We start from the raw sequence: 11381 nt of genomic DNA on the forward strand, positions 1-11381 counted from the left end.
ACGACACTTTTTATGGATATCTTTAAGAAATGGCTTTCTTCTTGCCACACTTCCATAAAGGCCAGATTTGTGCAGTATACGACTGATTGTTGTCCTATGGACAGAGTCTCCCACCTCAGCTGTAGATCTCTGCAGTTCATCCAGAGTGATCATGGGCCTCTTGGCTGCATCTCTGATCAGTCTTCTCCTTGTATGAGCTGAAAGTTTAGAGGGACGGCCGGGTCTTCGTAGATTTGCAGTGGTTTGATACTCCTTCCATTTCAATATTATCGCTTGCACAGTACTCCTTGGGATGTTTAAAGCTTGGGAAATCTTTTTGTATCCAAATCCGGCTTTAAACTTCTCCACAACAGTATCTCGGACCTGCCTGGTGTGTTCCTTGTTCTTCATGATGCTCTCTGCACTTTAAACGGACCTCTGAGACTATCACAGAGCAGGTGCATTTATATGGAGACTTGATTACACACAGGTGGATTCTATTTATCATCATTAGTCATTTAGGTCAACATTGGATCATTCAGAGATCCTCACTGAACTTCTGGAGAGAGTTTGCTGCACTGAAAGTAAAGGGGCTGAATAATTTTGCACGCCCAATTCTTCAGTTTTTTATTTGTTAAAAAAGTTTGAAATATCCAATAAATTTCATTCCACTTCATGACTGTGTCCCACTTGTTGTTGATTCTTCACAAAAACATTACAGTTTTATATCTTTATGTTTGAAGCCTGAAATGTGGCAAAAGTTTGAAAAGTTCAAGGGGGCCGAATACTTTCGCAAGGCACTGTAATGCTTCCTCATAGACAGGATCTGGACCTGGGTGTTTGTTATACCAGAGAGTACAGTGTAAGTCATCGGGAGACATTTTAATGAGTCCTGGTACTAGTTGTTCTGAGAGTTCCATCAAGGTTTTAGGAATATCTGTTATCCCCGTCCCCCCCCCCCCGTCCCCACAGACGACCATATTGTCTCTAACAATGTAGGCCTTCATTCCCCTCTCAGTGGGAGTGACTGCCACATTTAGTTTCGTCATCACATCTCTGCCCAACAAGTTTACTGGGCATAGTTTAGATATTAGAACAGGGACAGTGGCTTCTCCCCCAGATGACTCATGTTTCAGGGTTATAGGAGCAGATAACCGTTCCATGAATTGATGTCCTGATGCTGACCGTACTATTATCTGTTCCCCATTACTTTTTATCCCTTTGGGAGCCTCGTCTGCACCGATTGCTGTGCGACACGCCCCAGTATCACACAGAAATTTGATTCTCTTTCCCATTACTGTTAGTGTCAAATAGGGTTTCTGTTCCTGTTGTAATGCCAAATCAATCGTAGCCAATTCAAAAACTTCACAATCACTGTTTATAACCAAATCCTGAAAATCCTGTGGGCGCCTGACCTTTTTCTCTCTGTATTTGTCTCGACCCCCTCTCTTGCCTCTCCTGTCTTCTTTATTTTTACAATTTCGGTGATTATGGCCTACTTTATTGCAGTGGTTACATGGTGCTTCACAATTTCCAGCAAAATGTCCTGGCTTGTCACAATTGAAACATCTGAATCCCTCTCTCTCTCCTGTCCTGCTATTCCGTTCTCTTTTGTCACCTCTACCCTTCCCTGCAATCTCTCCAAGGGTGGTCATCAAATACTCCGCTCTCTTCCGTTCCTTCTTTTCTCTCTCACTTTTTCCGTGCTGCTCATAGTGGACTGCAACACGCAATGGAAAAAGATTATAAGACTAGAATCCATTCACTTCCTATGAGCTTAAATGTACCATGTAAATCTCCAAATTTAGAAAATACTTAATACAACTCCTTTCAAATGAAAAAAAACCCATTTCGCTCAGTACTATTCTATCGCAATCACCTATCCGCTCATTATAATTCATTAGATTTAGGTAACTGTCTCTTCAATTTAAACTAAACAAGCATTCAAAACGTTCGGTTTATATCTTAAACAACCACTAACAACCGTATCTTTCCAGGCAAAACATACCAACAGTTGAATGACAATCCGCACCTCAAATTTTAAGCAAATGCTATTGCTTATGTTTGCAATGCCGGTAGTTGTGTCCTACTCGGTCACAATGTTCACAGGGTGTTTTACAGTCTCTTGCATAATGCCCCGACTTCTGACAGTTGAAACATGTATTTGCCTTATTCCTATCCATTTTTTCTTTTCTTTTTTTCTTGAACACAGTTATTACTATCGTAGTTATTCTGCTCCTTCTCACAATCTAGAATTTTAGAAGGAGTATTTGTATGAATCTTGAATGATCTTCTTATTCTTTGTGCTTTTTAAATTTATTTATTTTTAAACTCTGATTCAATTACAACCTGTGTCTACTTGCTATTAATCTTTATGTGTATGCTATTTACCGTTGTTAATCTAGAATTGAAGAATAATTATTTGTATGGACCCTGACACATTCATATCTCACGCGTAGATGAACCTTTTCTCGCGACTGTTGACTGAACAATATATTCACCTCACATGCGACTAATTATCTTCCAATTCTATGTGTGTGTTTTTCTATTAATCTCTGTGTGTGCTTTTTACCGCTATTATATTCTATGTGTATCTCTTACCTACTGGTAATTTCCTCTAGGATCCCAGAATAATTTCTTTCATGACTTTTGATAGGTCCATTAGGTCTCACATGTATATGGCTTTTGACCCTCTCATCTATCTCACACGCAATTATCCTCTTACCCCTGTGGAAATTTCCCAATGCATCTATGTGTTTGTCACTCCTTACCCACTGTTAATTTCCTCTCTATGTGGGTGCTTTTCACTTTACAATCTATGTGTGTGTGCTGTAGTCTATGTCTCCTCTATCTCTCTCGAAACTTTTTCTATTGAGTTGTCTTTTGATCGGACATTAGGTTGCATACGTATGCAACTATAAGCTATTTTCCAGGGGTCGTAAAGCCCTAGTTAACGGCCTATTTATCTGTTGCTCCTTGTAACTTTTGACTTTAATATCTCGTATCTCACTCCGCTATATTAGGTTTCCCTTCTTCAACGGATAATCAGACCTAGATTTGCGCCTCCGGAAGATCTGACCATCCCTTTCTATCGTCGTTATTTAGATAGACGATCTATATCAATACAATCATGACTCTGACCTTCTCCCTCATAATTCTATTACTATATTCCGCCCTCCAATTTACGAATCTCTCCTTATGTCTTTCGACCCTTTTTTACGTTTTCAGGTCTCACCATAAGCTAGTTTTGTTTTCTGCAGTGGCCACAGTTGCACAGGGTCATTTCGGACCCTGCCTCCTCCTCCTGTTTGGATTTATACCCGATTCCTATCTTCCATTTGCAAAGAATACTTGGTTGCCTTTAAAACATTTTTCTCTACACAAAATCATAAAGACAGGTCACCAGATATAAACCCCCTAGAATATACCAGGCTCTAACACCCAGAGTACATTAAAATCCTTTATAAACACTCCCGCCTTTCAATCTCACCATCAGTCAATTCAACATTTAATGCAATCATACAGGTGCTATCCCCCAAATCCGTGAATAAAGAGCACTGACCTTATTCTTTTTTGCAGCTGAGGTTTCAATGTTGGTAAAATTTCATCACCGCCTCTGTCGCATACCAGTTTGCCACCGGCCTGTAAAGAACCCTTAGCAAGGGGCCAGGTCTTTGATCTACAGATATTTCATCTGCCCGTGCATGGTTTCGGTGTCTTCCTGGACCGACAGAAGCAGATATTGAGATCCGAGCTCGACGGACCAATTGTCAAAGGAATTTTCTATCCTAATGCTATAAATGAACAATCAATAAGCCTTGACTAATCCCCAGGGTTTGTAAAACACTGGGTTAATAATTAGGCAAGGACTCAGAGGCAAGATGTTAATTTTATCCTCTCTCTCCGCTTACGCACACACATCCCCACCCAAACGTAGATAACCTATGCACACACATACGCACAGACAGTAGGTGAACAGTATCTCTTCCTTGACCTCCCACCACTGTTCCAGCACTGCCTGTTCCTTTCTCCATAGATTAGGAGAACCTTGAAGGCTCCTAATCTCACACACACCCTAATCTCTCACACACCCATGTCTAGACTTGATTGGACTAACGTTATGCACATTGACTTACAGTTTATTATCCATGCTACATAACTACTAATTCATAATGGATTATTGATTCATTTACCTTCATTAGATAATTCTCTTATCACTAACTTGAGCCTGAGTGCACTTATTTCTCATTTGCCTGAACCAGAGCCAGTCAGCCTGAGTATGCGTGTGCCGAGCTTTTCGCCAAATGCAGTTCTTGAGGTGGCGTAACTCTGCAAGATCACGTTCGAACCAGGCGCTGAACCTGTTTTTAATTCTCATTTTCTTTATGCATGTTTGTTAACAATAACACTGAAAATATTAAAAAAGAAGGTCCAAGCATCTTCAACAGAGGGGATCAAGCTGATTCTATAACATTTTACAGAGGCCAGTTCATGAAGGAAGGCTTGCTCAATTAATGTTTTTAGCAAGCGTCTATGACAAATCACAACAGGTCGTTTCACTGAGCAGCCATTACGAACACAGGCTGTAAAGCAGTGATCACTAAGGTCATTACAGAAAACACCAGACTGATATCCATCAGGATTATTTGTGAGGATAACATCGAGGAGAGTAGCATTTTCTGGGTGTTTGGAGTCATACCTTGTGGGATTGGTAATAATCTGAGAAAGATTTAGGGAGTCCCATTGCTTTAGGACTTGGTCAGGTGGTTTAAGCATGTCCCAGTTTGGGTCACCTAGCAGGACAAATTCAGACTCAGTGTAAGGGGCCAGGAGAGAGCTTAGGGCAGGTAGGGTACAGGCCAGCGCTGATGAGGGACGATAGCACCCAACAACAGTCAACAAAGAGCTATTTGAATGTTTAATGCTTAAAACCAGCAAATCAAATTGTTTGGGGACAGACTTGGTGGAGACACCCGAGCACTGAAGGTGATCCTTGGTAAAGATTGCCACTCCCCCACCTTTGGAAGATCTGTGTTGCCAAAAAAGGTTATAACCAGAAAGGTTAACATCAGTATTCAAAACACTCTTCCTTAACCATGTCTCAGTAATGACCAACACATCTGGATTGGAGCTGTGAACCCACACTTTCAATTCATCCATTTTAGGTAATAAGCTTCTAGTGTTAACGTGCAGAAAACTCAGGCTTTTACGAGAACAGAAATCAGTGAAGCAGATCAGATCAGAGCACAAGTCAGAATTGGGGCTAATGACAGTAGATGGGCCAGGGTGTGAATGCACATTTCCACATATCATCAACAGTAATACAATCAGGGCACGGCATAGGACAGGGAGAGCTCTGAAGTGCTGATTTATGACATCTGAATGTGCATCAGATGGCAACAAGATCATATTGTACAGCAATTTCATCAGGTAACATGAAAACAAAACTGGCGAGAGGTGGTTAGAATAGGACGGGAGGCCAAAAGTCTGTGTAACCAATAGAGAGTCAGACTCCCGAGTGTGGGAACAAACTTAGTCTGTCCCACGGTCTGGTAAAGAAAGTTCGTAGTCAACAAAGAATGCTGGAGTCATGAGGCAAATAGCAAAATAGCAAAATGAACAAGAAAAAAAATATATATATAACGACTTGGGGCTAGCCATTGTAAGTTCAGAGTCACTCGCCCCAACAGTGCATGTGTGCTGGAGGCGAGCGAAAGCTCGGGAGAGGGGGGGTGGGTGTGGTGGGGGTACCTGTACTAGACAGTGGGAGGCAGGCCAGGGCAGACGGTGAACAGAACGCCAGGTGGAATCCAAGCAGCAGTTCAGCAGGCAATGGGAGTAGGTGTCACACCCACTTGGGAGAAGCTTTTATTTCTGGAGGCAGATTTCTTGTAGAAAATGCCAGTGGATGGTCTTTGAACAGCGGGAGGGGGCCTTAAATGGGGCTTCAAAGAGTCCCGCCACTTGTTGGGCCCAAAGGCCTTCACAACTCTCACCTCTCACTAATGAACAATCAATAAACAACACAGTTGTACTCTATGTGCTGATGTTCAGCAGTGCCCGGAGCTCATTATGAGGTTCACTGAGGGTATAAGTTAAGTAGGCCTACTACGAGGCAAGTCTACATCACATGGCACACGTCACCATCTTCCATACACATGCAGTTCTGCTACTTGTAAACACATGTAGTTCTGCTGCTTTGCCACATGATGGCATGATATCTCTCTTTTCCAGAATTCTACAGTTGAAACGCAATGAATGTTTTTTCATAATCAGTGTTGGTAAAATATTCAAAGCATTTTTAATATGGTTTAAAAAAATCTCAGCTGTTTGAATAAATACAGGAATAATTCTAAATCGTCCAATACTTGGGTTTAATGAACAATCAATAAACAACAAAGTTTTATTATATTCCTATTCCAATTCTATACTATTCTATTCTGCATAGAGCAAAGCAGACCTAAGTGAAATAACACATTTTATAAATGATCATGTGTCATACATCCCTAAGCATAGCGGCAGCTGTTCCCAGTCTTGTTTGCTCTAAAAACAACTGCTCACATCCCCCTGGGTAAGACGTTGCGCGCTATAATGTGGCTTCTCGTATGTGCCCGACAAGTATGCAACAACAGTACTATTGGGCACATAAGGGAAGTGACTTTATAGCCTGCAACTTTCAGGCCTACCAGTAGCCTATCAATAGGCAGTTCTAGTTGTCAAGAACATAGTCGACGCTGTTGCCAAAGCAGAGGCTTGTCACACAAAAACCGCATAGGATAGATACTGCTTTCTGGTTCTACCCACTAGATTTGAAACCATGTTGAATGACACTCCTGCGCAAACCCTCCTGCGCAAACAGCCCCCTATGTTTCACTTTTCTCTAGAAATATGGGTAGGGGCCCCCTATATTTTACTTTTCTCTAGAAATGTGGGTAGGGTTGGCGAGGGGAACCCCCTCCCATCACCAAACCTAAGCATATTTGTTTACTCACGAGGGTGGTTTTTCCGCAACTGTTGCTCTAATTCACTGTTACATCGTGGAATTTCTGAAAGTAACCTTAATAAAAAATTTAAAAAGCCACGGCCCGGTTCTCCTAGCAACAGGATATTGTGCTGGCAGCACGATCACGGATAAGAGTACCCCTGCAAAGACATGCTAAACTTTGGGAATATCAACATCAAAAAACGGCACTCTAATGCAGTACAACTGTTTTTCACAGCACTGCAACCACCTTTGATGGATCATTTCACTTATTTCACTTTTAATATTGTACTATTTATACCAGCATTTATTTGGAAAGTTTACACAAATACTGGTATGTTGAACAATAGTGTGTAGCCTATATTTAAGGAAACACTTTTAATGAAATAGAAATATGTGTTATTTGAATTACTCAATAGAGTCTGCAAAATGTTTATGGATGGGTCTCTTATGCTGGGCAACAGGTTTAATACAGAGTGCTGGTGACTCCTTACTCCACCCACTCCATTCACTGCAATGCAATCAAATCAAATTTGATTTGTCACATGCACCGAATTCACACAAGTGTAGACCTTACAGTGAAATGCTTACTTACAAGCCCTTAACCAACAATGCATTTTTAAGAAAAATAAGTGTTAAGTAAAAAATAGAAATAAAAGTAACTAATAATTAAAGAGCAGCAGTAAAATAATAGTAGCAGGGCTATATACAGGGGGTACTGGTTCAGAGTCAATGTGCGGGGGCACCGGTTAGTCGAGGTAATTGAGGTAATATTTACATGTACACTACCGTTCAAAAGTTTGGCGTCACTTAGAAATGTCCTTGTTTTTGTAAGAAAACCAATTGTTTTGTCCATTAAAATAACATCAAATTGATCAGAAATACAGTGTTGTAACAGTCGTCTGTGGAAGAAGGAGTAGACCAAAGCGCAGTGTGGTACGTGTTCATGATGTTTATTATAACTTGAACACTGAATCAAAAAAACAAATTGGAACAAAACGCAACAGCTCTGTCAGGTGAACACACCAAACAGAAAACAACTACCCACACCAACCCTGTGGGAAAAGGCTACCTAAGTATGGTTCCCAATCAGAGACAACGATAGACGAAAGAAAAACATTAGATTATGTCAGGAGAGTACCCTGCCAAAAATAATCACACAGCCATTTTCAAAGCAAGCATATATGTCACAAAAACCAAAACCACAGCTAAATGCAGCACTAACCTTTGATGATCTTCATCAAATGACACTCCTAGAACATTATGTTATACAATACATGCATGTTTTGTTCAATCAAGTTCATATTTATATCAAAAACCAGTTTTTTACATTAGCATGTGATGTTCAGAACTAGCAAACTTCCGGTGAATTTATTAAATTACTCACGATTAACGTTCACAAAATACATAACAATTATTTTAAGAATTATAGATACAGAACTCCTTTATGCAATCGCGGTGTCAGATTTTAAAATAGCTTCTCGGCGAAAGCACATTTGGAATATTCTGAGTACATAGCCCGGCCATCACGGCTAGCTAATTTGACACCCACCAAGTTTGGCCCTCACCAAACTCAGATTTACTATAAGAAAAATTGGATTACCTTTGCTGTTCTTTGTCAGAATGCACTCCCAGGACTTCTACTTCAACAACAAATGTTGTTTTGGTTGCAAATAATCCATAGTTATATTCAAATAGCTCCGTTTTGCTCGTGCGTTCAGGTCAGTATCCGAAGGGTGACGCGCGAGCGCATTTCGTGACAAAAAATTTCAAAATATTCCATTACCGTACTTCGAAGCATGTCAAACGCTGTTTAAAATCAATTTTTATGCTATTTTTCTCGTAAAATAGCGATAATATTCCAACCGGGCGACGTTGTATTCATTCAAAGAGAGAAAGAAAAACATGGAGAATTCACATGAATGCGCATCTCCAGTGTCACTGTTCTCAGCCTGACCACTCACAAAATCTCCTGCTGTTTTTCGCCCAGAGACTGGAGAGACGTCATTCCACTTTCTGGTGCCTTCTGAGAGCCAATGGAAGCCTTAGAAAATGTCACATTACAGCAGAGATGCTGTATTTTCGATAGAGATGCCACAGAAGGACAACAAATTGTCAGACAGGGTACTTCCTGTATGGAATCTTCTCAGGTTTTGGCCTGCCATATGAGTTCTGTTATACTCACAGACACCATTCAAACAGTTTTAGAAACTTTAGAGTGTTTTCTATCCAAATCTACTAATTATATGCATGTTCTCGTTTCTGGGCAAGAGTAGTAACCAGTTTAAATCGGGTACGTTTTTTATCCGGGCGTGCAAATACTGCCCCCTAGCCCCAACAGGTTAAGAAGCAATAAAACTGGCCTTTTTTAGGCTAGTTGAGCATCTGAAGCATCAGCATTTGTGGGTTCGATAACAGGCTCAAAATGGCCAGAAACAAATAACTTTTTTCTGAAACTCGTCAGTCTATTCTTGTTCTGAGAAAAGAAGGCTAGTCCATGCAAGAAATTGCCAAGAAACTGAAGGTCTCGTACAACGCTGTGTAATACTCCCTTCACAGAACAGCATAAACTGGCTCTAACCAGAATAGAAAGAGGAATGGGAGGTCCCGGTGCACAACTGAGCAAGAGGACAAGTACATTAGAGTGTCTAGTTTGAGAAACAGACACCTCACAAGTGCTCAACTGGCAGTTTCATTAAACAGTACCCTCAAAACACCAGTCTCAACGTCAACATTGAAGAGCCGACTCCGGGATGCTGGCCTTCTAGGCATATGGTTAGTTTTGGAGGGGGACTGTGTAGTCCATACCCAGCTGCACTTCATTCTCCACCCCCTCCATAGACCCCAGTGCAAAAAACTGTAATAGACTATACATTAAATCAAATCCATTTTTATTGGTCACATACACATATTTAGCAGATCGTATTGTGGGTGTAGTGAAATGCTTGTGTTTCTAGCTCCAACAGTGGAGTATTGGAGAACGAAGTGCTGCTGGGCATGTACTACACAGTCCCCCTCCAAAACTAACCAATTAACCACTAATGAGTATTTTCCACCCCACTTTAGCTGAGACAGGTAGAAACGTTTTCTCTCTACAAGCCAACATGTATCCCATATACAGTCTATTACAGTGCATTGCATTGGGGTCTATGGAGGGGCTGGAGAACTAAGTGCTACTGGATATGTACAAGACCATTTTTTTGTACCCTTCCCACAATCCTGTCTTGAGCTCTACCGACAATTCATTCAACCTCATGGCTTGGTTTTTGCTCTGACATGCCCTTTCAACTGTGGGACCTTACAGTATACAGACAGATGTATGCCTTTCCAAATCATGTCCAATCAATTGAATTGACCACAGGTGGATGCTGGTCAAGTTGTAGAAACATCTCAAGAATGATCAATGGAAACAGGATGCACCTGAGCTCAATTTCGAGTCTCATAGCAAACGATCTGAATACTTATGTAAATGTATATTTCAGTTGAAATTTGTTACAAATGTGCAAACATTTCTAAAAAACTGTTTTTGCTTTGTCATTATGGGGTACTGTGTGCAGATTAGGGGGGGAAACGATTTAATCCATAGAAAAAGGCTGTAATGTAACAAAATGTGGAAAAAAGTCAAGGGGTCTAAATACTTTCTGAATGCACTGTATTTGGTTGGTAGAGATCCTACAGAGTACTGCCCACCCACTTCAGCTGAGACAGGTAGACATGTTCTATCTACAAGACAATATGTGTCCCATGTATAGTCTATTACAGTGTATTGCATTGGGGGTTCTGTTTTGAAGGTTTCCTCAAAGAATACGAAAGTGACGTCACTGCTGGCAGAATACTTTTATTTTGTATTTATTTAACCTTTATTTAACTACGCAAGTCAGTTAAGAACAAATTCTTATTTACAATGACGGCCTACTAAAGGGCAAAAGGCCTCCTGCCGGGACAGAGGCTAGGGTTAAAAATATAATAAAAATATAGGACAAACACACATCACGACAAGAGAGACACCACAACACTACATAAGGAGAGACCTAAGACAGCAACATAGCAAGGCAGCAACACATGACAACACAGCATGGTAGAAACACAATATGACAACAACATGGTAGCAGCACAACATGGTAGCAGCGCAAAACATGGTACAAACATTATTGGGCACAGACAACAGCACAAAGGGCAAGAAGGTAGAGACAACAATACATCACATGAAGCAGCCACAACAGTCAGTAACAGTGTCCCATAGTCCATGAGTGTCCATGGCATGATTGAGTCGGACATAAATGGAGATAGAACTGTCCAGTTTTTGTGTTTTTTTTGCAGCTCATTCTAACTGAAAAAAGGAGCGACCCAGGGATGTGCTTTGTGGACCTTTAACAGAATGTGACTGGCAGAACGGGTGTTGTATGTGGAGGATAAGGGT

Source organism: Salmo salar, chromosome ssa13 (genome assembly GCF_905237065.1).
Source record: "Salmo salar chromosome ssa13, Ssal_v3.1, whole genome shotgun sequence".
Taxonomy (NCBI): domain Eukaryota; kingdom Metazoa; phylum Chordata; class Actinopteri; order Salmoniformes; family Salmonidae; genus Salmo; species Salmo salar.